This window comes from Falco cherrug, chromosome 3, assembly GCF_023634085.1.
Source record: "Falco cherrug isolate bFalChe1 chromosome 3, bFalChe1.pri, whole genome shotgun sequence".
Classification (NCBI taxonomy): domain Eukaryota; kingdom Metazoa; phylum Chordata; class Aves; order Falconiformes; family Falconidae; genus Falco; species Falco cherrug.
The window spans coordinates 114,190,439-114,215,777 of record NC_073699.1 but is presented as its reverse complement, the minus strand read 5'-3'; the positions used below and the strand labels follow the sequence as shown (position 1 = coordinate 114,215,777).

At 39.2% G+C, this 25,339-nt stretch overlaps 1 protein-coding gene across 5 annotated transcripts in view; it reads right to left on the bottom strand.

Moving 5' to 3' along the window:
* RERE (arginine-glutamic acid dipeptide repeats) overlaps positions 1 to 24,765 on the bottom strand; it is a 254,406-nt gene extending 229,641 nt beyond the window's left edge. For 3 of the 5 annotated variants that reach the window (XM_055705116.1, XM_055705120.1, XM_055705122.1), the window contains exon 1: positions 24,505 to 24,763. The gene's annotated coding sequence lies outside the window, so the exon portion shown is untranslated. Of the gene's footprint in view, positions 1 to 24,504 lie in introns of all 5 variants that reach the window. The other 2 variants (XM_055705121.1, XM_055705123.1) reach the window with 1 other exon arrangement.
* Positions 24,766 to 25,339: the final 574 nt, after the last annotated feature.

The following is a 25,339-nucleotide window of genomic DNA, read 5'->3' as shown; positions in this document are numbered from 1 at the left end:
CCCAGAAGATTCATTACAGTTACATTAGAAAGTCAAATCAGGCAATTCTGCAGTCTGGTGAAAGCTAGCATATGAAAGCAGGTTAATACAAAAGAATTTCATTTTAAATAGAGGACATTTAGGACTTTTAAAAGCAACATTATGATAAAAATTTCAGGGTGTTTGTTCTGGCTTCAGAGCATGCTTTTCAAGTCTTGTTTCAATGATGTAGCTGATTTTCTATGGTAAGAGGGAGGGGATTTTAGATCTCCAAGGTTTGCCATCTTAATTACCCTACTGTTTCCACACATTGCTAAGAATCACATTGCAGATACACTTCTCTAGTCAACAGCCACTGTACAGTTGGTATCAACTCCTAGCAGTAAAAATTCTGAATGCATTAGTTAACATTTACAGAGGTTGTGTATTACTCTAACAAATCACCAGGGATTGTATCAAGTACAAGATACAACCCATTTGAAGTTTTCCGCTTACCTTACAACAGAAGCATTATATATGACTATTCCCATTTACAACCTTGCCTCCATTCCAGCAAGTAAAATGCAAATAGATAATTAATTACTTACTGAACTAATAATGTAAGAACTGATTGACAGGATGAAGGAAAAAAGAAGTTGTTCAAAGCAGTATTAGCTTAAGAGTACAAACTTAACTGAATGAAGACAACTAATTTTAGAGCAATTCTTTACTATAAGCAAGACACAAATAGACAAGCCATAGACACACAATTACAGGCAACACCCAAAAAACCACCAAAACCACAGAACACAAAAAGTAGTTGTCAATAGCATCAGCTATGACACCATTCAAGATGCACTTCATGTACCCCTGCCTAATGCAGTCAAACCATCTGGTGCATTACTGATGGTTATTACAATAAATGAAATTTGACATTTCACAGGAATTTATTAGATATTCTAGTTATACCCCATACTTACAAAGTGGAAGACCTACATGTGTTTCTGATTTTGCATCTTTTTAGAAAATATGCATTGTGTAGATAACTGAAGTGTCATGAAAAGGCAGCTGCATGTATTAGGAACTGTCATTCCTAAATAATATTTAGACCACATAAAAAGCATACTTTCATATGGAGGGGTTGGGGAAGGTAGCTCAGTCTCCTTTTCTCTTGCTTATGTACCAGCTCGTTACATTTGTATGACAGAGCAAGGTACGTGGACTTTGAATCATCTTGTGTCCTCTATAAGAGTTCTAAATCACTGACAAGACCCATTTCTTATTTTCTCTCATCCCATTTCACAATTTATTTTCTCACTCATCCCAACCAGGTAACAGGCCGGGGGGGGTGGGAGGCAGGGGGAACAACAAGAAAAAAAAAACAAAAACCATTGTCCTCCTCCCCTCCAAGTTATTTAAGTAGTCACCTTTTTTTCTTGCTTTCCATTTGCAGTATTATAGAAAACCTTCACATTAGGTTACCAAGACGGAAACAAACCCCAAGCTTTTACTCAAGTTTAATTCAAGAATATTGCTTACCGCTATCACTAGATAAATTTCTTGGTCAGACATATAATATTGTTTCTAACCATGCAGTTTATTATTTTTGCACTAATATTAACTGTGCTATTTGCATGCATTTGATTAGGTCTGTTACATTCACTATCTCAAATTATTCAGAGACAAACTACAGTCCCAGAAGTACTCAGAATCCAGCACATTTACCTGTTATCTTAAGGGGGAGGGTGTGGTGCGTACACACGTGTGTGGAAAGTCAAGACTCACAACTTTTCACATCAGTCTCCACCTGATCTTAATAGAAGTAAAATACCATCAACTAATACACTGGCCTACCAGAAGTAACTAGGCTGACGTTTCTGGCCCTCATATTGCAAAGCCATCAAATTGCACAGTTTATTATTACTGAGATGCTTGTACAACCTAGGAAAATGTAATGGAAAGCATTTTATGTCAGCCGCTTCACAGTGTCAAGCAGGTATACAAAAAAAAAAAAAAAAAACCGGCAAATTAATATTAATCTGGCACATGAGAAAGTCTGAAAAAACAAGGGTTATCCTCTTTCCCAACCTCTGATGGAAATGACAAGAATTTAAGCACCAGAGACCACTTTTTTTGTTTGTTTGTGTTACCCTCTACTAAACGAAATGCTACTGAAATTCAACATTATTTTTTTATAGCCTTTTGCCCCATTTGAAAGGCTGAGATCACAAGTAGGGACAATACAGATACAGGGTCATGTGACTTCTAAACAGAGATTTGAAAATGAACTCACATCTTTGTTACAGCACTATGGTAGGAACCCACACAACAAGGCTTCATGCAGCTTTTCTACATGTCTATGCAAGATAACGCTCTACCTCAGAAATATATACACTGCAGTCAAACTAAGAACAGTGTTTCGCTTTAATTTCTCACATCTTGACTCCAGAGCTGTACAAAAAAGTTATTAAAATTAATTCAAACTATCACAACACTGTCTTTTTTATTACTTGTAATATTCCCCCTAAAACATTAGTCTCCTTGGCTGAACCAGCATGTCTTTTTCAAAGTTGCCTTTGAAGATCACAAACTCTCCAACATAAAAAGTGAAACATGCAATCATGTTAATTTGACAAGGTAAAGCGGGGGGGGGGAGGAAATCACTTTGGCACAGTATTTCTGAAACTCAAGCTATTCTTTCATTTTAAAGAAAAACAACGAAGAAGCATTTTTCTTTCCTGGTTCCCACTAAAGAATTGTAACAAAGTAATTGATGTAACAAATGCTTTTGGTACTCCAAGCATTTTAAAAACAAAACAATAAAGTATCAAACTTTGCACGTGACCCAAGTAAAAACTTCCCATCTTAAACAGAATTAGTAGGTTAGAATAAGTTGCTAAAGCGTAAACACCACTAGCAATCCAGTGAATACTCATTTTTCCTTGTTTGCATAGTAAACACCATATAATAATATGGTTATATCATATATATTATAATAAAGCAAAATATATATAAGCATATATATATATACACACACACATATATGAAGGAGGCAAGAGCATGAGCACACGTGTTTTACAAACAAGAAATTCAAGCTGGAATGTCTCACTCTTCCTTCTGAAGTTTAAGTGAGCTCTGTGCCTAGCCAAAGCACCATATTATCCAGAATTATTTTGTCAAAAGCATAAAGAGAGCAGCCACACATTTCAAGGTTTTGTACCCCAAAAAAAAATATTCAAGAACTTCATGAGTTCTCAGAAGTATCATAGTTTTCCAGTATTCAAATACAGTTTATGCTAACGCTTCATGCATGTGAATGTTATATTCCTGTATCACTTGTTACTCTCTCATCTCCTTTCCATCGGGTAAAACGGGTACTGCACTTGAAAGATTCAGAATAGCCCATTTCTCACTACTCCCATGTACCACTGTGTTATTACTAAGTAATCCATGTTACTATTACTGTTCCTAAATTTTTATGTATACTTTTGCAGTCCATAAGAGGCTCTAGATTACAGAGTTCTAGTATAGTATGTCTGCAGTGTCGATCAGCACTTTGAGAATCCCGTATTTTTCAGAGTCATTCCGTGGGAGAAACTAAATGTCAAAATTCAAGCATAAGAAAGATGCTAGTACATAATCGTGTTTGAAGTTATTTTTTACAGAGGTATTCCCTTTGAAATCGGAAGTCCCACCTCTCTGTGTATGTTAAGCTTTCTTCAGGACAGACATTCACGTTTTATAGACACACAAAAACAACACACACCAAGTCTGAAGTCACAAAATAAATACATAAACAGAAATTCTTTGATTACTATGACTGCTGACTCCCCGATGCTTGTTCAAATACTGAATACTCAACTCTTACAAAAGGAACCATTTACAGAAGTGGCAGCTAACCTCCTCTTCATAATTACTCATTCAATTTTTAAAAAGCATGTTCCTCTCCCTTACAGTTATAGAATTATTTCAAAAGCATGAACCCATTAAACATTTGCCTCAGTCTGCCCTCAACAGCAGCCTCAAGAAATAAAAATTCTCATTCGTTTCAACAGAGGCCCTATTGATTCTGCTGTCACAGAGTATGACTATTTTCTCCTCATGCTACTTCAGAACAGAGTATCCTGTCATGGAACTATACGTTTATTTCCTTTCCTGTCTCTTTACAGAAGCTTTGTAGCACTGCTGTCTCACAGCCCACCACTCTTCTCTATCCCAGCAGACAGCTTTCAGCAGTCAAGGTGCAGGTAAGCCTACTGCACGCACACTAATACACAGAGAGTTCATCCAAAACAAGCAACAATGGGTGGGCTTCAATCCACAGGTGTTCATACCCAAAAGGGGGGGTGGGCACCAAAACTCTCTTCACTACCGTATATACTGTTTTGACACTATCCAGTAAGAACACCCAAGAGTCTAGGAGCCAGCTGGAGATGAAACCACTCACTGCATCACACAAATGCTTATGGTTCTTTAGAAAAAACAATGTCAGAAGACTTATTACTGGCAATTCTGTAAATGGGAAAGTCTCCAGGCACAATACTTGGCTGTCACTGTAAAGCTGCCAAGTTTTATTAGAAATGGGGAATATTCTGTCCCTTGAATGTGAATGATCTGATCCTGCAAGTTAAGTCAAGCACAATTTCTATTTCCAATGATGCAGTCAGCTGATGAACTCACATCATGGTTACAGGAGCTTAAGAACAGCTGTTTAGGAAAGCCAGTACTACTTATAACAACTGGATGTAACTAAAGGTGTCCTGTACTCAGCTCCAGTACACAAAGATTGTGACTGTCTAGTTCCTAACACATCATTCCACCATGTTTCCCAGGAAGCAAGCCACAACCCCCACCAAACCCCACCCCACCCACCCCCTAAAAAAAAAGTACTTTATGAGCAACAAAATCAAGCCCCTTCCGGTAGAATTTTTACTCTTATTAGAGAAGGGAGGTTCTTTTAGGGCAAGATCACAACTAAGTCTTTCCTTTTTTCCCTCCAGAGATACCTGTGATATTCCCCCCTCCCCCCAAAAAAAATCCTCTAAAAACAAACAAGCTATGCTCAACACACAGATAAGATCTTGAATTTCTACAAACAAGTTCACCATTAATCAAATGTTGTGCTCTCTCCTTCATACCTCTCAAACATAACTAGTCAGCCCAGTTAGAGACATATGAAGACAAGCTAAACAGATACACCTGCTACTGCAGAAAACCAGACCATGAAGGCAAGATTAAAAACTGCACTCAGCACAAGTAATTCTCTCTCCACTCAGAATTAAAAAAATAAATTGATTACTCTCTAAGAAGAAGAGGATTTACGTTTTTGGGTTCCATATCTCCCCAGTTACTCCAAAAACCACCACTGGTTATATCTTATTGCTCTATCGTTTCTTGATAGACCCAAGTTCACCACAGAGGCTGAATTTCCAGTTTAAGTGCTACCTTTGATTTCTGACAATATTTAAAGTACTTCACATTGTTCTTTATCAAGAAGAGATATTACTTTGGTTTTTTATGTGAAACATTACATCGCACACTCAGCTTCTACTTTTGATAGTTTACCACACACAAGTATTTACTCATCATTCTACATTGCAAACTAACAAACTATGAAAGGGAAATTGCAGGAAGAGACCAGGAAGCCTGTATCAAATGAAAACCAGAAGCCAGCTATATGATAGGCACTTTTTGTACAAACTGCTTGTGAAAGAGCAAACAAACTAAGCAGAAAGATCAACAGTCACGATTCAGAAGAGATTCCTTTGCTGAGTGGGCTTTTCAGAGCTTGACATTGAAGAGCAAGAATTATTATTCGTTTCTACAAAAATCAAGCAAGTTTTTATAACTACAGGTTTACAGGGCAGCCACTGGATATCACTACAGATGTTTAGATCTGCATCCCACCTCATTGGTACAGCCCAGCCAGGTAGATAAACCACTACAAAATCAAAAAGACCATTTTCAGTATTGATCTTAATTTGGCCTCTAAAAGACTAACTATCCAACAAACCTTAAAGGCAACTTAAGCAAACCCCAACTTTAGTCCTCTTTTCAGGTTCTCTCCAGTATCTACTTTCCCCATTGTAACATATAAGGCATACAAGGAGAAGTACAACAGGGAAAATTTTTCACAACAGCAACAATTTCTTGAAGCACTCAGTTCAATGTTGTCATCAAGTTAGAATAAGCTAAAAACACACAGAATGAGTGACCAGACTTACTGATCAGAAAACCTGCTCCGAGTGCTACTTCAATTTGCATGTCATTTTTAACCCTATAAATTATGTAGTACAGTGCTTCCAACTCACCAGAAGCCTCTCCAAAAGGGCTTCTCACCAGAAGGGTTTGTCAAGTTTTGGAACAGGCTGTCGAGGAAAGTGGTGGACTCACCATCCCTGGAGGTACATAAAAGACATGCAGATGTGGTACTTAGGGACGTGGTTTAGTGGCAGACTTGGCGGTGTTGGGTTAACAGTTGGACTCTGATCTTAAAAGTCTTTTCCAACCTAAACAGTTCTATGATTCTATGTCCTGAGCACCTTAGAAAGCTTGAACCTTTAACTATCCACTGAGAGATAAAGCTGCAAACACAGAGGTGCATATATACAAGAGAGGCATATAATACATCAGAAGAGAAAGCACTGCAGTTTCCATCGTGTCATCTTAGCTTGTCTTTGTTCAGCCTGGGGTTGACAACTTGAGTAGTCTATTTGCTACAGTACTGCCTTTAAAAAAAAAAAAAAAAAAAAAAAAAAGAAAATCCACATCAAGGCAATTCAACTTACAGAAATTAAAAAAAAATATCAGTTTGCTAATATTTGGGTTGGTATGGAACACTCCTGAAACATTTCCCACTGATTTAATTTCCACCGCAATAAGGACTAAATAGACATCAGAATTTAGCAGACTATTTTACAGAGGTTACAGTTAGACCTAAAAACATTTTTAGTGATGCTTCTCCAATGCCACTTTAGTTATAACAGTACAGTGCCACACTTGGCTCACTAAAACCCAGAGTCTGTTAAGTGCTGTGAAATTTCAGTTTCTTTGATAGTAAGGAAAGAGCATTTAATGAATCTACTTCATTAATACAAGTTAGCTTATAGATGCAAGATATTTGGGGATGGGCTAAGCTAATTCCAAGACCTACACGAAGCTGCTTAGTCTCAGAATCCAACAGTGACAAAGCAAGAACTCTTTGTGACCTTGCTGCTACTGAGAGACAGACAACTTGTACACCCTGCGAGAGCTGAATTGTTTTCTGTAGTAGGTAGCTCACTGTCCTACTGAATTCAAATGTTTCCAGTCATATCAGAATATTCTGACAGCCTTACAAATCTCCTCTTAACCTCTCTACTTTCCTAATTCTCAGAAGAACTTTTTTTCCACTATCCTCAACAGTTCCAGTGGTATATAACTCACACTTGAGAGCTAACATATGGTTCAAACAAACATCAGATTATTGCGTGGTTTTCATACCAGGCCTCATAACCCCTGGGTTCCTAACATCTGTCTTTCATTTGTGATATAATTACACATTTATTTTCCATTTTACCAGTTTAATTTCATATATTGATTATTTGATCTTGAATATGATTTTGCTGCAGCCAAGGGACATCATGCTCTAACTGATATGAACATATTTCATTTGAGCTTACAAAGTTCTGCAGTATTCTTGCTCGCAAACAGATTCACCCATGCATAGAAGAAACTTGCTCATGCAGGTTTTTCCCCTGAACTACGAACTATTAATACTTCATAAAAATCTAGTGGAAAGATTACAGAAGCTTGACCAGTTCTTCTATAAAAACTCAAAAAAACAACTCCAAAAGCTTTAAGAGTGTACTGGAAGGTGAAGGGGAAGAAAGAGGTATCAATATTTAATCTACTGCTAAAAATATAGCACCAAAGCTGCATCTGGGTGGCATGATGTTGCAGCTGGTTCCATTTTCATGTTCTTACATTAAGAAACCAGATTTTCCTTTTGCATTATGTATTAAATAGTACATATTTTAGACTCTCAGAATATAATCTCTAAGCCTTGCTAAGCCTTTATAATTGAAAAAATTGCATTTAGCATTTTACTGGCTAGACATGCATGAAATACTGAATTCAAAGACAGAGCTGGTGTTAATTTCTTGACAGTGTTAATTTCTGATATATACCCCTTCTCCAACTCACTACGTCTGGAAAACAGAGTGATCAGTGTAACTAATATGCCTAACTTAAAGCATGCTTGCATTCTTCACGTTTGAGCAAACAAAGTTCAGACACTCTACCCACACAAATTCCTTCACTGAGAAAACTGCCACCACGTGGTGACTAGCTATCATGTATCTATGACCCATCTGTAAGAACACTAAAAACCCCCAAGAAGTTATGTTTCAAAACAGAGTGATGCATTTGCCCGTTCTGCAATGAAGATGTGGTTTTGCAGTTGCTACAGACAGGACTTGTGTTTTCACAGTTCAAAGCAGAACATTAGGAATAGTCACTGCTTTGTAAGCTTTTGAATTAAACTTAAAATCTCTCAATACGTGACCTCTAAATACAGCCATGTCACACAAAAAGTGTAAACTCAGTAAGCTGAGCACATGTTTACACTGACAACATAATGCAGCCATCATTACAGGGCAGAAGGAAAGCTAGATGAAGATGAATTGGACATATTGTTAACAATACACTTTTGGCAACTAAAGAACAATTAAGATTAGAATTCTTAATCATCTGAAACATCTCCAAATTTGAGATAAGCATATTAGCATGTGGAAGAGTTAGTGATACTGTCAAGTTCAGTTTGAAACAACCAGCTTTAACATTAGTGTTACACAATGCTGGCGCAAGTCTGCTATGATGCACTCACTCAAACTATTTGCGTACAGATAGATCTCCTTTTCCCCCAGCTCACACAAATTCAAAGAACTAAAAGGGAAGTTCTTGTTAAAAACAGGAAAGAAAAACATTTCTTAGAATATATACAGAGCAGAAAAGTGCAATATATTTCCGTAGCATCACAGGATGCGCCAGAAAGTGGTTTTACTATATCCATTAACATGTCACTCTGTACACAAAGTTTCATCACATAGATTACCTTTCAAAACAACAGGTCACATTTCTACAGCATATCTGCACATAATCAGACAACGCCAAAGTTTGTCATATCATCTCCTGTATTTGTTTTTCCTTGTTGCAGCTAAAATACATGCAACTGTAGCTAGAAGCTCTACAACCTGCCTGGTACCCATTATTAAAAGCTAAACAGATGTTTACTCAAACTGTAACATCATTGTTTGTAAAGCATATAGGAACTGTTTATATCGGCACAGAATGGATGCCATTCACTTATACTGCTCTAGGATGAATCAGAAAGTGTAACAATGAAAGGCATTCAAGCACAACAAAACTTGCTAATGGATTTTAGTAACAGCAGAGACACCCACTGTATTCTTCATTACTGCTGCAAAGTATTTCAGTTAGTTCTAAATAGATCTGAATGCATACAATCATACAAGCACTGTACTTCAACACATTAGCTAAGCACAGGATTCTTTCAACACCCTTCCTATACTGACTGACCGATACAGCAAGGCTTTACAAGGCCACTGTAATGGAAGCTATCTTCTCCAGAACCTGCTCATCTGTTCCTTACACTCATTTGTGCCCTCCATGCTTCAAGTGGTTTTCATTCTTTAATAAAATACTTTTCTGGTCACACCATTAAGTCTATCACCAAAGTAACAGCACAGAAACACTGAAAAAAAACCCTATTCTTCCACTCAACATTTCTAAACAACTAAACTAAACATCACATTGAAAAAATAATAAAAAAAGAGACAATTATTCAAAAAATACAGCTTGGTTTTGTTAGCTAGTGTAAATTTTAAAATTCCGATGCTTGCATTTTACTTGTCTGCCATTACTTGCAAATTGAAGCTATGAACAAATGCTGTGTAGGCAACAAATAATTCTACTAACATGCCAACAATCACTTTAATCTCTTCCATTTAACAACTCATGAACCTTTTATGAACATAATCTTCTAGAAGGTAACTGGTATTACAAGATAATCCCAGTACAAGTTTAATTAAAAATACAAACTACATATAGCTCCATGCTTACTAACTCTTTCATGCTGAAAAAGCAAGAGTGGCTATTATTAATAGCTCTGTTGATCTGGCAAACTGACATGCATAGAAACAAGCTAAAGAAGCATTCAACAGACCATGTCACACTGGAAAAAAAAAATAGTTTTCACAAATTTGCCTTAGCATAAGCATTAAAAAAAACCATTTAAAATAACTTAACCAAAGCATGCCTGCAGAGTTATGGATCCTACTCTAATTTTAAAGAAAATCCAGTACGAGATTATATATTGTTACAGGCTACAGTGGAATTAATCTAAAAAAAAATTTTAAAGCCATTTTCCTTCAAGAAACATAGAATTTGAATTACTTAGCTGTCAGATGGAAGTCAACATAGGTTTCCTTTGAGTTTTGAATGCCAAGAGTCATATTTGACTGGACATAAAATACATTTGCTATTTTAAAACATACCTCATGTAATCATTTAACCAGAGCCCTGTAATTCAAACTGGTGAGCTCTTTTCACATTAAAAAGCTAATCAGAAGACAGGTCTTTACAGTTCTGTTTAAGTGTTGGCTTGCTTCCATAAATACACGTTGCACTCCCAAGCTCCCCTAGTAATCATCTCCACAGTCCTTTCCCTTACTTCTAAACCCAACTAGAAATATTTCAAACTGCCTGAAACCCTCCAGAAAGCTTTTTCTGCTTACCTTTACCACAGCCACTGCCTCATACCTGTGGCAAGCAATAATTAGTCCAGTTAGGTCAATACTGACCACACAACGGGCACTCAACAGGCTATGCATGTATCCATCTCTCTGCCACTCTGACCAAGAATAGTGAAGTCTAAAGTTTTACTGTACCATTTTACACGGTGCTTACAATCAAACCTGTCACCAATTCAGAAGTGGCATCTAACTGCATCCCAAATCTGAACCAATTTCTCACCTCAAAGACTGCAGACGCGTAATTTTGAGCTTTATAGTTATTCAAACTCACAAAATAAATTCCCTTTAACATATAAAATTAAATACATCTATAATGAACTATCCTGACACACACAGAATGAAGTGATGTGTAGGTGAGCTGTGACATTCTTCTTGTGGAGAAGCACATGCTACAAACCAGTTTTTCATACAATCTCCTTTTGGATTAGACTATGCCGTGATGAAAGGCACTGGATGGGCTCTTTTCACACTGAAAAAACAGCAAGAAATCCCATGCTGGGGTGGGGGGGGAATATGCACAAGCAAGCAAAATTAAACCTTGTAATCTCATGCAGATTTCTTTAAACATGTTTCAGTTATGACACTTCACTGAGAACAAAATGCATAGCAAATAGTTTTGCCTCCTACAAGACAGTATCAAATTTTAGACACAGCCGAATGAGTTACCACTACAGAGAAATGTGGGTTTCCTCAAGCTCAGGATCGTCAGAAAAGCAAGACTATACAAAGCCTTTGTCTCTTCAGGAATATGCTCAACTAATCATAACCAACAAATGTGAATCAGATGGATATCCAGCTCCTAGAAGGATCGGGGAGGGGTGCTACTGCTCATAGGAAGTACTTTCACATTTTGAAACCAGCTCTGTTAGATGTTGCACTGTAATAGCATAAAGCAGCTCCCTCCTCTTCAATCATCTGATGCATTTCATTACCCAGGGCTACCCCCAAATGTCAAGACTTTCTGCACATCTTTTCTCTCTAAGCAGTTTCTCACCAACATGAAAAGCTTCTGCAGTGTTCAGTCCCCACAGTAGTAAAGGTGTGTTTTAATACCAGTGTTTTTTAAAATAGAAAAAGAATTGTGCTTTGCTATAGAGACAACACTTACAGCCCACCCTGACAGCCAACTTATCTACAGCCCAAATTCATAGCTAATAGTCACTGGAGCAAGCATATCAGCCACGTACTACACTCTGCAAGTTCATTCTGACAAATACTTAACATCTGCAGTCTTTCGAAATGTAAGACATTTTTCCACAGCTACAGAAGTCAGACTGTGCTATGGATGACTGGCCCCTAAGGTCCTATTTCTGCAAGTAGAAACTGATGACCTGAGAACTGTTAACATCAAGGAACTAAGCAGGCAACAATCTCAAAGGGATGCTTAAGTGATGCTACCCAAATAGGTTCTTCCCACATAAAAATACACTGCTTCCAAAATTTAAAATACTTTTTAGGACTAAGGCATTTGCCTCAACTTAAACACTGAGGACAAGGGCTCTGCTGCTACAGTGAAGCAGTACTTTTAAGATACCTTAAGTCTGGTCTTTCTGTATTGTCATAGTGCGGAGAATGAACACAGTGGACATGGTCTTCATTTTCTCTCAAAAAACCTCCAAACAAATGCGCAGGGGAAAAAAAAAAAAAAGTCAGTCACATACAACAACTCATGTATACTCATACACATGCCTAACTACTTTCAGAAAAGAAGGAGAAGGAAACCCTCTTCCCTCCAGCCATGCTCCCCAGTAACTGTTTCTACAACATCAAGTTTTATTTTAAAGTGTAAAAAATATTCTGGTTTTAGTCATGAGACCAGCTCACTACAGCCACCACCTCTTCTAATCACAGACTAGACAGAAAGGCTACACAAGCTCCCAAACACATCCAGCCACACAGAGAATAGACCTGGTTGGACTTCAAACAGACACTTAAGATCACAGAAGGATCAGTCTGTTTTCTGCACTGCAAGTATTAATCTCTTCTGCCTAATTTTCTTCTGTGGAGCCCTTCCTTCTCACCTGGGGGCAGGGGAGGAAAGGAAGCTACAGAGAATACGAAATTTACTTTTCACATACCTACTGAACCACAGACTGTTTGTAAAGAACCATATTTAAATGAGGTTCAAATTATGTTCCTAATGAACTAGATTCTAAAGACCGTATTTTTATTAAAAGCAAACGTACATAGGAAATAACCTTCTGGCTTTCCTTAGCTTACTAATGTGTGACACCACCTTTTTCCATCTTGGAAGGCTCATTCAACATCTGTACCTTCACATTTGTACACCTGAAAGCAAAATCCCAATTTTGTTCACTTTCAGGAGGTAGCGAGAATATTACTCAATGTATTTCCAGTATTGATTCAGACTCACTCTCTGAATAAACAAATTGGCTATTAGTAACAAGCGGGAGACTAACCATAGGAGCTCTCCATTAGTAATACCCAGAGACATCCTGCTATTACAAAGCAGAAAGGCATATGCTTTCTGCTAAAAGCACATATAAGTAAACAGGGGAGTAAGAAGTTAGACTAACTCCTACAAAGCTTGTTTTAAAAGGTAAACTGTATTCAGGACAGGAACTGTAGCATAGAACAGTTCTTAGAACCATTGAAAATAGCAAGCTAGAAATTTATTCTAAAACTTTAACATGAAAATTCAGTGTAATTCCAATTTGGCAGCTATCAGAACAGGCATTTAAAAAAACAGTAATAATCTGTTCAATACTGAAGAACCAGGTATTTTCTACAGCTGTGTATCAGAAGATCCTTTACTACTTTGAAATAGACAAGTAATATCAAATAGATGTTAATGATACGTCAAGACACAAATCAACATAGGCAAAGCTACAACAGAAAGCTGCAATCAGTTTGACTTTGAAGTAAAAGAACAGCAACCATGTCTTAAATTAAAAGATACAGTGAGAAAGTAATGATCTACAATCACAAAGAACAGAGCTCACCGGCACCTTACCACCTAATATATATATCATCTCCAGAAATCAATATAAGGATGAAAAAAAAAGCCACCACCAAAACAACAGCCATACTTTTAAAGTCACCTTATCTTCCTGTTATGTTCCAGCAGGGAAAAAAAAAAAAAAAAATCAGGAACATGGTAAAATAGCAAAAGACCTTCATTCATCACTGGAGGAGAAAAGGTGCAAGTACCTACAATAAAGCCAAAAGAGAGCTGCTCAAATTATGTTTTTGAAATGTAGTAATTTTTGAACAAGTAGAACAGGTTCCTGAGAGCTTTACCTATAATTCCTGTAACCTACTAATGAGCACAAATTGTCTTTTAAAAAAATTTAGCTATTTCACCATCATTGCAAAGAAGAAACATAATGTATAACTAAGTTAACATACGTTTTCAGATTAGCAAGGTATTAGCAAGAAAAACACAACAGAAATGACTTGTTCAGCTAGAAGCCAAGCAACAAAGTTGTGGGGTTTTTTTAAGTGCCTGGAGCAAAATCCAGATTTTGTGATACCAACAACATCTAAATTCTTGTTATGGATTAACAACATGCAATCTTTCCAGTCTCTCTTGTTGTCTACTTGTAGCATAACTCTATCATCTTCAGAAATTAAATACTACCCAATTAAAATATCTTTAGGATTTAATACAGGAAACATGCTTCATTTCAAACAGAATGTCATAAACAAGTGGCCTCATTCATTAATAATCCCTCCCAGCCTTTGTTTCTATTCAAGAATATCTAACATGCATTAGAGCCTCAGAAAAGTCCCAGCAAGGAAAAGTGTGAGTATTACTTATCAGGACTCAGAAGACCTCACTAAACATACATAAAAGTAATTACTTTCCACATCTTACTAAACTTGTACTTTGGGACAAAGGCTATGGAAGTAGTTATTTGATGAATAATTACTGTAGGGAAGAGAACAGGGCTTATTAATTGAAGCAAGCCTACATGGAGAGAAGTGACATACAATGAGAATGCAAGTGGAGCCAGTTTCATTTTTCATATATTACAGACATGGAAAGAGAAACACGCAGTTAAACAATAACATTCAACAATAAAAGACTAAGTCTATTCAGCATGAAGAGAAGCAGGAAATAAGAATCAAATTACTTTTTCCAACCAGAAGAATGAGCAGATATACTGTTTACAGAACTGTGTTTAACAAGGCCAGCCCTGGAAGATTAGCTATGATAGTAACAGAGTCTCATGGAAAAAAGAAACACATCCTCACACACTCACATTAACCACCAAAAAAAAAAAAGTAACAGCAGGCAGAATCCCAAAGCCAAAGTCTGCAGTAGGGAAACTAGCATAATTATGAAATAAATAAATAAATATAGATATAGATATAGATATAAGCAGAGGTACAAAATAAATACATTACAAGCCACATATACTTCTACTGACCTGCTAAAGGGCATCTGAGATGTACCAAGATGTCACTGATAATTCTAGCCCTTCCTACAAATTACAATAAAAATATATCTGAAGACTACTAGACTATATGCACCACTTTTGACCTTCTGCAGTCCTACAATATCTCAAAACTTGGATGAAGACGTTCAAACAGCAACCAGGACTGTTTCAGCAGGTCAGACTAGAACCTTGGATTCTGCCTAAGTTTTCTTTCAAGTGTATACATTAAAAATCAACTTGGCCCTTTTTTAATCCCAGTATTATTCAGATTTTCATCCAGAAGCATGCACTGCAACCTCACACACATAGACTAAGAGACTGCCTACAAACAGAGAAACTCTAAATCCATATTCCCTTTATTCAGACATTAAGCTGCTTTATTTGCACCTCTGTCTTAGGAGAACTACTTTCATTACCATACTCCATCCATGTTTGTGCACATTCACCTTCATGGAGTTAGCCACATTTGCTCCTTTTCACTCAATTCCTCTGTTATAAAGGCTAACCTCTGAAACAATACCCTACTCTAGCTTTTGCCAGCCAATACAAGACCAGCCTTAAACTGCTTTCCTACTGTCACAATCTGAAAACCTTCCATAGCTTCTGCTGAATTCAATCAAATTACACATTAGTGAATATAAAATTTACCATGGAAACTGCATCACAGAAACCACAGTGAACAAGAAAGAGGGAGGAGGTCTCCCTGACTAACCACAGATATAAGGGGCAAATGACCGCAAGTTCTCAAAAAAGAAAATAAAATGGGGTTTACTTCACTAAAAACATGCCCATTTCAACTGTGTTCCCAGTTACAGCAAATAAACTTGAGTGTGCATGTGATAATAATAAACGTGTAGTTTAAATTTTACAAGTAAAATACATTAGAAATGAAATGCACAGCCCAAACCAGTCTTAAGGTAAGCCAGTTTATTTCCTGATGCCTTACTAGCGGGGCATTTGACACTCAGAAATCTTTACATGTATAGACACCTTTAAGTTCATTCTATCATTGGGTAAAGTTTCTTAAGGGTTCACATTAGAAGGTAAGTAAGTGTAATTCAGTGGCTTAAGGAGCAGTCAGAGGAAGGTCTATTAAGTTTTGTGAAACTGAACGACCTTGAAGACAGAAATTAGATTTCCTGCATCTCACTTCCAGTTTGTAAAAATGAGGATTAAGTGTTTAAATCTCCCACACTGACCTCGTTAGAAGATCTCTAATGGAGATATTGCATTCCTTTTCATTCAGAATGTACCACCCTGGCACAGAAATCAGGTACCAGAAGAACACACAACTACTGTTAAATCGTGTGCGTTCTGTTCACCTAAAGAACCTGTGCTCTTTCCCATGTTTAAATTTACTAAGAAAAGGAGCGAGGCAAAGCTTTCTTTGCAGAATCTTGTCAGACACTGGGCCTTAACTAGGTAAATTTTAAGTAATTTCACCAATAAGTTTACACTTCTACTTCCATACTTTAAAGTTGTGTTCATATTTTGATTCTAGATCATACTGAAGTATGAGCACAGTGAAGCTGATACACCTGAACAAGAGGTGAAGTACCTGCATTAAAGCTACTGCAGACAGAGGGGATTGGAAAACAAGTTGAAGAAGAACTAAAGGAACACAGGTAGAATTCCAAAAGACAGGTTAAGTTGTTTTTGTGAGCAAGAAAAACTTGGAAAGAACAGTTCTGCACCACTATTTAAAAAAAAAAAAAAAAAAAAAGGCCACAAAACAAACCAAGCACAACAAAACAAAAAAGCCACACACAGAGTGGAAGGTTTAAGAGAAAAGCAGCTCCAATCAACTCAAGGTTTTCCAAGCTCAGAGCCACTCTTCAGTTACAGGCATAGGAAAAAGCATTTGATACGTATGTCCACCCTATCACCATGAAGCATTTGCTGTGAAGAACCTACCCACTTGTCAACTGCTTTTTCTTAATTCAGAACAAATCTGAAGGTCTGAAGTGCCTAGGCACCATGATTTTTTACTGGGTGTAATTTCTTGGAGAAACACAACCCTTAGAGCACTAGAATTCTATGATGTACCATCACTTTCTTTTTTCATTTTCATGACACTTTTCATATTAACATGCATGAACGAATGAAGACTTCAAGGAAAATATAAAGAGGTGTTTCAGCATCAACACCATGTGTTCGAGTCCCTTGTGGTTGTTTGTACCAGCAGACTACTGTCATATACACACATTCAAGAGGATTCATAATCCTTAAGCTTATATATATAATAACTAATATTTAGCACAAACCTTCTGATCCCCTAACATCCTATAATACACAATTAATTACTGACTGACCTTGCCATTTTTCTTTAACCAGGGAATAAACTGGTTGCCAAACAGCAAACTTTGACAGAAACCACCATATTCCATTTTAACTCCCTATTCCTCCACAGGAATACACTCACGTCTCTATCCTGCTTTACACAGCAATGCAACCACATAATTATCATGAGCACTCAGGTTTAAAGTGAAGTACAGTCTTACAGCTCCCACCAGACCATAGTGATTTCAGTAGCCTATAGAAAGGACCTATCTCTGGCATCACCAGCCTGACTCAATGCCGTAGCTGCAACTCTAGAAGTCACTACACATTTTAGCTCTCCCATAGTCTATGCATGCTTAGAACTGTTTCTCACTTAAAGGAAACTGAAAACCTCTCTTCACTACAGCTTCTATTGCCAACATTACAAATATCTTTTGTTAAAACTTAAGATACTGGCTAAAGCAAAACAAGAATGAGTAGTACTTCACAAAGTGCTGACTCAAGGTATATGCACACAGAAGAGGTCCCATGAGTCACAGCCACTTTGTGTTAAGTGCCCAGAGCCATTTACTAAAGGACAGAAGTAAACAGGGCTGCCTGAAGTTACCTGTCCTTCAAGGAAGGAAAATCAACATGTCACACATAAGCTGTCATTGAGAGTGAACTCCTGCTGTATATCTAACATAAAAGTTACACCGCAACTTACCCTACACTAACTCATTCATGTACCCCTACCTTGTGTTAGGCACCAATACATACATGCACAGGTTATGTGCATGATCAAAAGTCCCCCCCTGCCATCAGGCAGATTCCCCCATCCATTCCCCTACATGCATACAGACTACCATGATTCCATGTACAGAAATCTGACTGTAGGATCAAGAGATTAACATATAGTATCTGCCTCAGAATTTAATATATAACACTTGCAAAATATCAGAGATCAAGTAAGATCTATAATTTCTTAGTCCCCTAAAATCAATTAGGCTTACTCTATATAAGGATTCATTTGTTGGAGAACTGCTATAAACACACAGACACACCAAGAGCCATGTCAAACCAAACAAAAGCTTGGTTTTCTAAAATTTTAACAGTGATTTCTCACTCGTAAGAAATCCTGCTTCTTAATGTTTCATTCATTTGTAGCACAACATATCAACAAAAATGTTCCCTGTATGTATTTTAACCAACAGTTGTATGAGATGCCTGCTCCCAGCCAACTGATCACTAAGAATACTTCCAAACAGCTCCAAAAAAAAAGGAAGGAAGATCTGCAGGAAGATGGGCCAAGTGCCCAAGAACTTGTCTGTTTCCACCCCAAAATAGTTGGCCATATGAAAAAGATGAACAAAGGAGAAATTGTTCCTCACGCAGACAGAAATATTTATTAGTGCTAGATGACAGAACTTTCTTTAACCTGGTTTCTCAGAGAAAAACTTCCCCAATTCACTTCACTTCCCCCTGTCCCCCCCTCCCCAATTCCCTTATCCTCTCATTTCATGCCAGTAACTTCTGGTGCATGATGAATTTCAAACCAGCCTGCCACAACAGTCATCCCAGCAATAACCAACATTCCTGAAAGTTTTGTGTAAACCAGCAGATGGATAGGAAAAAAACTCTGTAATTAATTACATCCCCACTAAGGCACAGCCAGACAGAAACCAGCATTCTAAGTTTTGCTTGGCAGCCAGCTAGTCCATAGGCCCATCCATGCTACTTGCTCGTTCAACTGTTATGAAGGACAGGGCAGAGGGAATCCACTGGCAACAGGGGTGAGGGAGGCAAAATTCAGGATTTACAAGCTCTTGTTTCCTCGGAAGAACTACTAGAACATAATGCTTCATTAGTACTGCTGGTCATGAAAATAAATTTACACTACAGCCTTCATCACATGCACTATGAAAAGACCACATAACATCTACCACTATAAGACAGAAATTCTGACACATATTTGAAATTGACTTAGTATCAGGGATTAATAATACCATGATTTTTTAAAATATAGATAAGTAGACTAAATACACAGATCAATAACTAAGACCTCAAAATTAACAAGCACTCATCTCGAATTGTAAAATAGTGAACTAGCCTCTCATTCATGTTCTGTAGGAAGAACAAAAGACAACCTACACATTCAAAGAACTACCCATTTTTCAGTAACCCAATCATAAAAATTTACTTTTTAATCTATCAAATTATGCAATACCTACAATGATCTACATTTTCAGAGTTGCACTTTTTACAGAATTAAGATGCCAAATACAAATGCAGTCCTTTGTGCCTAAAATTGAGAAACACCAATCAGCTCTGATACAGTGCATTTTATGCATGCATGTCTAAGAATTTCACAAAATAAGGCTACCATTATCCCCATCAGGCATAGAGGGAAAACCGATGACTGTATCCAAGCTAGTTTCACTGTGCTCTAGGTCAGCTTATGATTCCGGATGCTCAGTGACCTAAACAGACATATGTATTAAAAAAAGCACTAACTAACACCTATTGGAACAGGCACAGTCAGGCAAAATATTTTTGATCTGTTTGGGTTTTTTTAGTCACTTACAGCCATTTCTTGCCCCAGTAGACTTCTAAATCAAAAGGAGCCAGCACAGTATTCATATCTTGTTTGCTCCTTTGTTCATACATCAGCCTCTCTGAAAAGAGCAGTTGGGCACAGCTACCAACATTATAAAAGCTTGTGTAAAATGCTGCTGGCAAACTAACATAAAGAGCACAATACCGCATTGTAGATCCTGCTCCCTAACACCTCCTATCACTCCAAGAAGTGGCTAGATTTTCTTCCTAGCAGCTTGCTGGAAACACCATTTCCAAACTGCATCTAATCACACTCACCCCTTTTGACACCTTCCACACTACCAATGCCAATCTCGCATACCTTCCAATTTCCCTACTGCAATAAACCAACTTAACATCAGTAGACTACAAACTTCATTTCAAGCAGCTTTAAAAAAAGCACACTAAATAAACAAGCTTCCAGTCAATAGGAGGTTTGTTCTGTTTTGGTTCCAAGATAAGTCTTTTTTAAAAATATTACATATTTTATGCCTATTGATTCAAATTGAAGCCTTGAGCTGAAGTCAGATACTATGCATCCCTTAAAGTTGGGCTGGATGATTTGTTTAGACTTCATGCAACTGAAACAACTGCAATATATTTCCATAGGAAAACCAGAGTGAAAAATAGCTGAACCTTAAAAATAGTTAGTCTAACCAGGATACCACCCAAAAACCCCACAAACCACCAAAACCAAACAAACAACCCAAAACCCAACAACCCATACATTTGGAAGTCAGAGAGCTGGCTGGTTGATTTGAAATGGTCAACTCCAAACCCAGCCACCCCTTTTAAATTTATGTAGTTGCTCACCCACCTCAGCATCACATAATCACTGTTTTCCAACTGTCATTATTTTCTGAACCAGAAATTAACTAACATTTGAGTACTGTACTCATACGCCAATAACACAGCATAACTTGTTACTGAAGTTTACAGTGTCCTTAAATACGGCACATAATGAAATCAAAGCTACCTTCAGGCAATCTTAATGTACGAACAGCTCTGCTGAGAGAATAACACAGTTTCTGCTGTGCCATTAGACTGCCAGTAACACATACTTGCAAAATTCTATATGCTCATAGCTCACTTTTTTCCTCCCACTCCCAAAAGTGAAATAACGTCTTTATGGGCAAAACAACTACCTAGTACGGCTAAAATAGAGAGATGCATTTTGTAGCTGTACTAGTAAATTTACAAACAATGTCTTTTTCAAAAAAGTTATTAAACTGCAACATCAGAATGCCATTTTTCTCACCTAAACCTAAATCAGCATAAAGAATTACACACACCATTATCTCTTCACATTCACAAATATTGTTGTTACTAGCCTTTTGCTGCAGTAGCACTGATTCTACACCCACACCTCCACAGGATGAACTTCGGTAGGCATACAAAACCCCACTATGGTAAAATAAACCCCAGGATGCCAAGAAATCACTGTTTGTTATTCTAGCTACACAACTACTGTTTAAGGCATGTCTGGCTCTCCTCCTAGCTCCACTTACCTTTATCTACCCAAGAGATGCTTGCAGTTTTCATCAGGGATACCAAAAGCTTTCTCCAAATGGAGAGTTAGCCCCCTTCTCAGTCACTCCAGAGTACAAATTCACATGCCACAGGAATCACAAAGCCACAGAGAGGCAGTGTAAGTATTTCACCATACCTCCTTCTGAACTCAAATTGTAGCATTCATGCCAACAATAGCCTATAACAACGTTAAAATTATCCCTAGCCACACAAAGCTATGAGTGGTAGAAAAATACAGAAAATGTGTTCCTCAATCCAGAGGCAATCACCACATCTTATTCAGGTAAGGAAACTGAAATAAATTTACCCCAATTATACACTGAAGTCAGCTAAAGAGTCAAAAACAAAACTCGGAGGCCTCATGCTTAAACTACGGTGGTCATTGCTACCCATTTTCAAAAAAACTTAGCACTTTTCCTCAACACTCACATGGGCTTTTTTTCCTTTATCCCCTTCTGCATACCTCAGTACCATCAGCTAGCTGAAGTTATCAGTGAGCTAAGTGACATTTTACCATGCCTCAATAACCCATAAACTCAAGCCCTTGTGCAGCAGTTGCTCTTTTACAGCTAAAGCACACGCTATAGTAGTAGCCCTGTGAAGAGCAGGAAGTTGGACTCCCCGATCCTTATGGGTCCCTTCCAGCTTGAAATAGGCTATGATTCTACAACTGGTTGGGTTTTCGGTTGGTTGGCTTTTTTAGGGTTTTGAGGTTTTTGTTGGGTTTGTGAGGGTTTGGGGGTGGGTTGTTTGATTTGTTGGTGGTTTTTTTCACAGATGCTGCTATAAAACCAGAAACATTAAACAATCATCAAGAGAAGAAACTGCATACACTGAAATCAGCCTCTGCACACTTCCTTTTACTTTTGTCATCCCAAAGCATCTGTCTGAAGACTATCCCTTGATAGCAGTTTCCTTGCACACATGCCTCCAGATCAAACATCCCAAAGCTAATACACAAGTCTGAAGTGTAATAATTTTTATTTCAATCCAGCTGGGGTCTTCATTTTGAGGGAGCGGGTAGAACATGAAAGAAAGTTGAGCAGGGTTCAGAAGAGTGTACTTCCAAGTCTCACCTCATGTGCTCCCTCTCTCTTTATATATTCACTTACAGACAGCGGAAGAAGCAGAGCAAGCGCTGGGAGGGAGGAGGAAAGAGCATACAGAACATTTTGGCGCCCTTTAGCTTCTAATTTACTATTTTGCTTTTTTGCAATGTTACCAAAAGGACATTCTGGGAAAGGAGGAAAGAGGTAGAAAATGCTTCCCATTCTCTATCTTTCACATCTCAGAAGAAAAAGATACAGCGTTTGAGTGAGAGCACAGTCCCAAACACAGCAGAGTGTGTGGCAAAGAACAATGAGCTCCCAAGCCTGGGCATTGTGTGCATCTACCTCCTCCTCTTCCCCCCAGACGTGACCAACCAATATGACAAATCTCTAGAAATCACTATATATCCAAAGCAGGCCACTGAAATTAACCCCAGTTCATAGTTTATGGTACAAACTCAAGGAGTAAAACCAAGATGAGATGTATTTACCAGAACTGCTTTTATTATTATAGCAACACTTTCACCCTTCTTAACCACCATGGATTTCTCAATTCAAAGGGAACACTGTACAAAAAAACCCAAAATATTTGCCTGGTAATACTAGAATTACAAGAAAAATATTATGTTGACATTAATCAGAAATTTGACAAGTGCCTTTCACAACCAACAACTACTTTTGACACAGGGTTCATTTTTATGTGGTTAAAATCCATACTTAAGAACTGGCATTCTATTTTAATTATGTCACCAGATTTTTTTTGAGAAAGCATTTTTACTGAATTGTAACAGTAAGAACTAGCAACTAAGGCTCCTCATTTTAGTTACATGGGTGCACAAACAAAATAATATCTTTGATTTCAATAATTGGTCAATGTAACTCAGGAGTAAACAGACATCAGATAGTCGCATGCTGACTGCATAGAAACATTCTGAGCTTGTAATCTCCAAGAACATTACTGCTTCAAGGAAAAACTCAGCATAAGTCGTCAGTAAATCAAAGTAACTGCAACCAGCGTGTAAAAATAAATCTCAGAGAAAAGACACTTCAACAATGAATCATATTGTTTTCTTCCCAGCAATTTCTTGAACAGCCAGTTTCAGTGATGAAGCCTTTAATATTGTCTACCTCTTACTACTTTTCTGATTCTGATCATCTGCTTTTCACACTTTAAAAAGAGAAAGGGGGGGGGGAGAAGAGAAGAAAAAAAAATAAAAACCCACCCCTTCCTATGCTACTGAAAATCCTACGATTAAATTCATTTGCATAAAATCTTCCTTTCACAATTCCATACCTACCACAGATGAAAAAAGCGCATCTTTTAAACACCTAAGTCCACTTCCTCTGCATGTCCATTTAAATTAAATGTTTCCCAATCTCACACCTATTTAAAATGGTAACAAGTTAAACCTTTCCCTGAGAGCCCTTTCTCTACTGAGCATTACACAGACGCGACACTCTCTAGAGAACCCACACACACACAAAACCCACCCAAACAAAAACAAACGAAAAACCCACAAAACCAAAAAACGCACCCAAACAAAAACAAACAACAACAACAATAAAAAAAAAAACCCACACGGGAGAAAAAACGCCGGCCCCAGTCCCCTCGTGCGTGCGTCCTCCCGGGGCAGGCGCGGGCAGAGCGAGGGGCTGGCGAGAGGCTCCATCCCCCAGCCCCACGCCCGCAATCCCCCTCCGCGCCCTTCCCGCGCCGAGCCCGGGCATTCTCCCCCGAGCTCCCTCACCCAGCGCCGCCTCCTTTTCTCTCCCGCACTTCGCTGCTACCGATAAAAAAATAAATAAATAGACCCGCGCCACACACGTAAGGGCCTCACCCCCCGCTCGCGGCCACAACAAAACCCCAGCAAGTTGCGCCGCTCCGCGCCCACCTACCGCGGCGGTTCGCTACACCATCAACGGCGGCTCCGTCTGGCTGCCGGGACAAAGCGGTGGCGGCGGGGCCGCGGGGCGGGAGCGGGGCGGTGGCGAGCGGCTCCCCTCTTGCCCGGGCGGCGGCGGCGACGAGCGGCAAGGGTCCCCGCGCAGTACCTCAGCAGCGGCAACCCAGGGGCATCTTAACGGGGAGACAAGGAGCGGGGCGGTGACCGGGCCGGGGCGGGGCGGGGGACCGTGGGGAGGGGGGGAAGGAGAAGGAGGAGGAGGAGGAGGGGCGGCGGCGGCGGCGGGCTGGGGTCCAGGCAGCCGAGCGCTGCCTCCGCCTGCCTTCCCTCACGCACGCACGCACGCACGCACCGAACGGGCACCCAGCAACGCAGCCAGGCCGGAGCCGCATGCCAGTATCCGGCCTCCCCATTGGCGGAGGTGGGACACCCCGTGACCCGGCAGGAGGTCGGAACCAATCGGCGAAGTGGATGGAAGTGATTTAAAAGAATAGGGGGAAGGCGGGGGAGGGGGGGCCGCGGCCCGCCGCCCGCCTGCACAAAGGCGGCTGTCGCCGCCACAGTCCGCAGCGGGGTGCGCGGGGAGGGCCAGTCACGCTACACCCCGCAACCGTTCGGCGGGTTGGCCTAGCTGCCCGATGCCAGGAGCGGCCCTTTGTAGGTTGCCTTCGTCCCCTGCTACAATGAAGCAACAGCAGGGAGCGTGAGCGCAGCCACCGCGCGGCCTGCGCCGGTCCCCCCCGGCCCGCTGGCCCTAGCGGGCGGCTGGGCACGGCCCGGGCGGCAGCGGCACCGCTCGAGGCCTGGCGCGAAGGCGGGGCAGCGCC